General features: G+C 40.5%; 1 non-coding gene across 1 annotated transcript; it reads right to left on the bottom strand.

The window, feature by feature from the left end:
• Positions 1–5,518: 5,518 nt before the first annotated feature.
• TRNAG-CCC lies at positions 5,519–5,591 on the bottom strand. Its single transcript has one exon. It is a non-coding gene; the product is annotated as a tRNA-Gly (tRNA).
• Positions 5,592–7,534: the final 1,943 nt, after the last annotated feature.

The following is a 7,534-nucleotide window of genomic DNA, read 5'->3' as shown; positions in this document are numbered from 1 at the left end:
TATTTAAAAATAAACAACAAGGACTTTTGGTATTATTTATGTCATTGGTCGTTAATGGAAATTTCTGAAAGTCTTTAAAACTACCAGTATTTGAAGGGATTGACAAGATTATTTCATTTTCTGGGTCAAGCATAGGACAGAGTATCTTAGTTTATTACTGAATGATGAAAAAAGTAGTTAACATAGAAAGTTGGTGTTTATAAAATATAGTCTCTCCTGGACGTTTAAGGGAAGGATGTTAGCATATCTCTGCAAATGTATGACACTGAAGATGCTGCATTAATAATCCATCGTAATGATGATTTGAGGGAAAGTATCTAACCGTCTAAGAGCATAGATAAGATACCTTACCATCTTACACTTTAGGATATTTCTTTGTTTTTTCCATGGCATATGTTCCTAGTGGGTATTATGTTGGAGATGCTCATTCACTCTTTCAAGAAAGTTAAGAGGCATCTTCATACTTTTCATCAATAAAAAGTTCTAGTTCTCCTGATGCACTTGTTTGCTATGAAAAAACTCTTTAAAAATGATAATCTAAGACTTTAAAGTTTTTACTCTGATATTTTTCAAGCCCTTATTGAATTGCTGGCAACTCAGAAGTTGCTGTGTATGCTTCATATTTCAGTTCTGAAACTGGGTCCTTGTAAAGCTATGATCTTCTGCTGAATTTATCATTACCTCTCTATCCAAAACTATTCCCTTTCTTGTCCCATACCTGTTCCCCCCTCAAGAGTGAGGAGCGTAGGATACAATGGTTCTATACAGGATAGACTCCAGGATACAAAAGCCTTTCTGTGTTCCCTGTTTCTTGTACGTAAGAAAAAGGCTTCAGCCTCCTGCACCTTCCTGGTGTTCCAAAGGGTAGGTTCACAGTTGCTAATTAGGGAAGTGAGGAAGTGAAGAAACAAGGGAAAAGCAGTAATGAAACAGTAGTTCAGGGACTTTCCTGGTGGTCCAGTGGCTAAGACTTCATGGTCCCAATGCAGGGGACCCAGGGCTCGATGCCTAATCAGAAAACTGCATCCCATTGCTGCAACTAAAACCTGACACAGCGAAACAATAAATAAATAAATATATTTTAAAAAATAAACAGTAGTGCAGTGATAGAGTCCTAGTTCCTCCTCAAGGGATATACAGAGCAATCTGATCTATCTTTGAGTTCATCTATCGCAAAGAGTTAGACACGACTGAGTGACTGAACTGAACTGAATAGGAACTGAGGTACCACCACCCATGTGGAGGATGGATCCTTCAGGGTGAGCACAAACACAGACCCCCAGACAGGTTAGAACAAAAAAGCTGATGATTGGCTAGAATACCACCCTATTCAGTTCAATTCAGTCATTCAGTCATGTCGGACTCTTTGCAACCCCATGGACTGTGGGATACCAGGCCTCCCTGTCCATCACCAACTCCCAGAGCTTGCTCAAACTCGTGTCCATCAAGTTGGTGATGCCATCCAACCATCTCATCCTCTGTTGGCCCCTTCTCCTCCTGTCTTCAAACTTTCCCAGCATCAGTCTTTTCCAATGAGTCAGCTCTTCACATCAGGTGGCCAAAGTATTGAAGTTTCAGCTTTAGCCTCAGTCCTTCCAATGAATATTCAGGACTGATTTCCTTTAGGATGGACTGGTTGGATCTCTTTACAGTCCAAGGGACTCTCAAGAGTCTTCTCCAACACCACAGTTCTAAAGCATCAGTTCTTTGGCGCTCAGCTTTCTTTATAGCCCAACTCTCACATCCATACATGACTCCTGGAAAAACCATAGCTTGACTACACAGACCTTTGTTGGCAAAGTAATGTGTCTGCTTTTTAATATGCTGTCTACGTTGGTCATAACTTTCCTTCCAAGGAGTAAGCGTCTTTTAAATTCATGGCTGCAATCACCATCTGCAGTGATTTTGGAGCTCCCCAAGATAAAGTTGGCCGCTGTTTCCACTGTTTCCCCATCTATTTGCCATGAAGTGATGGGACCGGATGCCATGATCTTAGTTTTCTGAATGTTGAATGTCAGGGGACGTTCAGCTTTAAGGGATCCAGTATGTTGCATTTTCCTTTGTGTGCCATTTCTCAAGGACTCTCTGTTCCTTATCAGTTCCTGGAATACAGGAACAAGTAGAGCTGCACACAGTTCTCAGGACTGAGATCATGGGAAAGGGCACCTGCTTGGATTCCTCTCAGTGACTCCCTTCGGTGACTCTCTCCAGCGACCTTGTATGTATTAGACTATCCATTTTGTTGCAACTGGCCAAATTTCATTCTTTGTAATGGCTGAGTAATCATTTTACTGAAGATATATAAGCATGCAGTTCTGCTAATAAAATAGCCTTGTTCCACTAGAGACTTGTGTCCCCTGCATCCTTCTTTCTGTCTTCATTCTCTTCAGAGCATGGAAGCCTGCTCACTTTCTTGCCTGGGCTTTAAAGACCTCCTTGAGAGGATGCCCTGTGCCTTCGTGAGTGGTACAAGTCCTATTCATGGGCTTTATTGGTTTTCCACATAACCCGAGAGATACTGCTCTCTCTTTCTTTTCATTGACTCTGGTCCCCAGCACCCGGTCTGTAAAAGACCACAACAGTTGAGCTTTAAGCCAACTTTTTCACTCTTCTCTTTCACTTTCATCAAGAGGCTCTTTAGTTCTTCACTTTCTGCCATAAGGGTGGTGTCATCTGCATATCTGAGGTTATTGATATTTCTCCCAGCAATCTTGATTCCAGCTTGTGCTTCTTCCAGCCCAGCGTTTCTCATGATGTACTCTGCATAGAAGTTAAATAAGCAGGGTGACAATATACAGCCCTGATGTACTCTTTTTCCTATTTGGAACCAGTCTGTTGTTCCATGTCCAGTTCTAACTCTTGCTTCCTGACCTGTATACAGGTTTCACAAGAGGCAGGTCAGGTGGTCTGGTATTCCCATCTCTTTCAGAATTTTCCACAGTTTATTGTGATCCACACAGTCAAAGGCTTTGGCATAGTCAGCAAAGCAGAAATAGATGTTTTTCTGGAACTCTTGCTTTTTCCATGATCCAGTAGATGTTGGCAATTTGATCTCTGGTTCCTCTGCCTTTTCTAAAACCAGCTTGAACATCTGGAAGTTCACGGTTCACATACTGTTGAAGCCTGGCTTGGAGAATTTTGAGCATTGCTTTACTAGCGTGTGATATGAGTGCAATTGTGTGGTAGTCTGAGCATTCCTTGGCATTGCCTTTGTTTGGGATTGGAATGAAAACTGACCTTTTTCAGTCCTGTGGCCACTGCTGAGTGAAAACGTTGCTGACATATTGGGTGTAGCACTTTCATAGCATCATCTTTTAGGATTTGAAATAGCTCAACTGGAATTTCATCACCTCTGCTAGCTTTGTTCATAGTGATGCTTCCTAAGGCCCACTTGACTTCACATTCCAGGATATCTGGCTCTAGGTCTGTGATCACACCATCATGATTAACTGGGTCGTGAAGATCTTTTTTATACAGTTCTTCTGTGTATTCTTGCCGCCTCTTCTTAATATCTTCTGCTGCTGTCAGGTCCATACCATTTCTGTCCTTTATTGAGCCTATCTTTGCATGAAATGTTCCCTTGGTATCTCTAATTTTCTTGAAGAGATCTCTAGTCTTCCCCATTTTGTTGTTTTCTTTTATTTCTTTGCATTGATCACTGAGGAAGTCTTTCTTATCTCTCCTTGCTATTCTTTGGAACTCCAAATTCAGATGGGTATATCTTTCCTCTTCTCCTTTGCTTTTTGCTTTTCTTCTTTTCACAGCTATTTGTAAGGCCTCCTCAGGCAGCCATTTTCTTTTTTCCATTTCTTTTTCTTGGGGATGGTCTTCATCCCTGTCTCCTATACAATGTCACAAACCTCTGTCCATAGTTTATCAGGCACTCTGTCTATCAGATCTAGTCCCGTAAATCTACTTCTCACTTCCACTGTATAATCATAAGGGGTTTGATTTAGGTCATACCTGAATGGTTTAGTGGTTTTTCCCTACTTTCTTCAATTTAAGTCTGAATTTGGCAATAAGGAGTTCATGATCTGAGCCACAGTCCACTCCTGGTCTTTTTTTTTGCTGACTGCATAGAGCTTCTCCAACTTTGGCTGCAAAGAATAAATCAATCTGATTTTGGTGTTGGCCATCTGGTGATGTTCATGTGTAGAACCTTCTCTTGTGTTTTTGGAAGAGGGTGTTTGTTTATGACCAGTGCATTCTCTTGGCAAAACTCTATTAGCCTTTGCCCTGCTTCATTCCGTACTCCAAGGCCAAATTTGCCTGTTACTGCAGGTGTTTCTCGACTTCCTATTTTTGCATTCCAGTCCCCTATAATGAAAAGGACATCTTTTTCGGGTGTTAGTTCTAAAAGATATTGTAGATCTTCATCCTATTACCTCACCACTTACCAGTTAGAAGGAAGTCATGTATCCCTCTCTCAAAATTTGCCTTTAAAAACTCTTCCCTGAAGACTGTTGGAGAGTTTGGGTCTTTTGAGCTGAGCTCCTGTACTCGTCTCTTGGCCTTTGCAGTAAACCTGCTCCAAACTTGACTTTCAGTTTGCTTGGCCTCACTGAGCACTGGGCACATGGACCTGGGTTCAACAACAGTCCCACTGAGCTTTTAGAAAATATGCCCTTACAAATCCTTGAACACTGATGATGGGGAAAATTTGCAAAATATTTTTTTTTTGCAGCCTCTATATAAAAAAGGCATAGAGATTCCTAAAAAAAAAAAAAAAAAATTTAAAAAGAATTACCATGGGATTCAGCATTCCCACTTTTAGGTATTTATCCAAGAGAATTAAAATCAGGATCTTGAAGAAATTAGCATGACTGCTAAGGATCTGGAAACAACTTAAAAGTCCACAGATATATGAATGGATAAAGAAAATGTAAGGAGGCACACACAAAGAACTTCCTTTAGTCATGTGGGACTCTTTGCAACCCCATGGACTGAAGCCCACCAGGCTCCCCTGTCCAAGGGATTCTCCAGGCAAGAATACTGGAGTGAATTGCCATGCCCTCCTCCAGGGGATCTTCCCAGCCCAGGGATTGAACCCACTTAGTAGGCAGATTCTTTACCCCTAGCGCCACATGGGAAGCCTTCCAAAAGAAGGAAATTCTGCAGTTGAACCTTGAGGACATTATACCAAGTGAAATAAGCCAGTCAAGAAAGACAAACATTGCATGATTTCAGTTCTGTAAGGATCTAAAGTAGTCAAATTTGTAGAAGCAAAGGGTGGGATGGTGGTTGTCAGGGGTTGAAGGGAGGCAGAAATGGAGAGTTACTAATCAGTGGGTATAAAGTTTCATTTAGCAAGGTACAGAAGCTCTAGAGATCTGCCTACGACATCATTCCTGTAGTTAATAATATTTTATTGTACACGTAAAAGTTTCTTTAAAGAATATTTATTTATTTGGCTGTGCCTGGTCTTAGTTGCAGCACTCAAGATCTTCTGTCTTCATTGCAGCATGCAGGATCTGCTAGTTGTGGCATGTGAACTATTTGTTGTGGCCTGTGGATCTAGTTCCCTGACCAGGGATCGAACCCAGGCTCTCTGCATTGGGAGCACAGAGTCTTGACCACTGGACCACCAGGAAAGTCCCTTAAAAGTTTTTTAACAGGGTAAATCTTTTGTGGTATTCTTATGTTAATAAAATTAAAAAATTAAAAATCAAATTATTATTAAAGTAAAAATAAATTTTCTGTTGCTGAAAAAATATGCCACTGCATTATAATGGGTAGTTGAGGATTTGTTTAAATAAAATGGTAATGTAACCATCTAAACCAGTCTCTTTTTCACTTTACATGCTTTGTCAGCTCATAGAGCAAATATCCTGGGGAGCTGATTTTGTATCTCTTTTAGATACTCAATAACAATATTGCTGGACTGACCTAAAAGTGAAGGAAATATCAGAACTCCCAAATGTCAGAGCTGCTCTAGAAGGATAAAAATGTTTGTGGTTGCTGAGTCAGGGGGAAGATAGGGGGAAGAGATAGTTAGGGAGTTTGGGATGGACATGTACACACTGCTATATTTAAAATGGATTAACAACAAGTACCTACTATATAGCACAGGGGACTCTGCTCAATGTTATATGGCAGCCTGGATGGGAGGGGAGTTTGGGGGGGAACAAATATGTCTAAATGTATGGCTGAGTCACCTCATCGTTCACCTGAAACTATCACCATTTTGATATCACCTATACCTCAATATAAAATAAAATGGTTTTAAAAATTTCTTAAAAATGGGAAAAGGAGTACGTCAAGGCTGTATATTGTCACCCTGCTTATTTAACTTATATACAGAGAAACGCTAAGCTGGAAGAAGCACAAGCTGGAATGAATATTTCTGGGAGAAATATCAATAACCTCAGATATGCAGATGACACTACCCTTATGGCAGAAAGTGAAGAGGAACTAAAAAGCCTCTTGATGAAAGTAAAAGAGGAGAGTGAAAAAGTTGGCTTAAAGCTCAACATTCAGAAAATGAAGATCATGGCATCTGGTCCCATCACTTCATGGGAAATAGATGGGGAAACAGTGGAAACAGTGTCAGACTTTATTTTGGGGGGGCTCCAAAATCACTGCAGATGGTGATTGCAGCCATGAAATTAAAAGACGCTTACTCCTTGGAAGAAAAATTATGACCAACCTGTTCAGTTCAGTTCTGTTGTTTTCCTCTATTTCTTTGCATTGATCGCTGAAGAAGGCTTTCTTATCTCTTCTTGCTATTCTCTGGAACTCTGCATTCAGATGCTTATATCTTTCCTTTTCTCCTTTGCTTTTCGCCTCTCTTCTTTTTACAGCTATTTGTAAGTCCTCCTCAGACAGCCATTTTGCTTTTTTACATTTCTTTTCCATGAGGATGGTCTTGATCCCTGTCTCCTATACAATGTCACAAACCTCATTCCATAGTTCATCAGGCACTCTATCTATCAGATCTAGACCCTTAAATCTATTTCTCACTTCCACTGTATAAGGGATTTGATTTAGGTCATACCTGAATGGTCTAGCGGTTTTCCCTACTTTCTTCAATTTGAGTCTGAATTTGGTAATAAAGAGTTCATGATCTGAGCCACAGTCAGCTCCTGGTCTTGTTTTTGTTGACTGTATAGAGCTTCTCCATCTTTGGCTGCAAAGAATATAATCAATCTGATTTCGATGTTGACCATCTGGTGATGTCCATGTGTAGAGTCTTCTCTTGTGTTGTTGGAAGAGGGTTTGCTATGACCAGTGCATTTTCTTGGCAGAACTCTTTTAGTCTTTGCCCTGCTTCATTCCACATTCCAAGGCCAAATTTGCCTGTTACTCCAGGTGTTTCTTGACTTCCTACTTTTGCATTCCAGTCTCCTATAATGAAAAGGACATCTTTTGTGGGTGTTAGTTCTAAAAGGTCTTGTAGGTCTTCATAAAACCGTTCAACTTCACCTTCTTCAGTGTTGCTGGTTGGGGCATACTTGGATAACTATGATATTGAATGGTTTGCCTTGGAGATGAACAGAGATCATTCTGTTGTTTTTGAGATTGCATCCAAGAACTG

The sequence above is a fragment of the Oryx dammah genome, unplaced genomic scaffold (assembly GCF_014754425.2).
Source record: "Oryx dammah isolate SB20612 unplaced genomic scaffold, SCBI_Odam_1.1 HiC_scaffold_18, whole genome shotgun sequence".
In the NCBI taxonomy this organism is placed as follows: domain Eukaryota; kingdom Metazoa; phylum Chordata; class Mammalia; order Artiodactyla; family Bovidae; genus Oryx; species Oryx dammah.
This window is presented reverse-complemented; position numbering and strand designations above follow the sequence as displayed.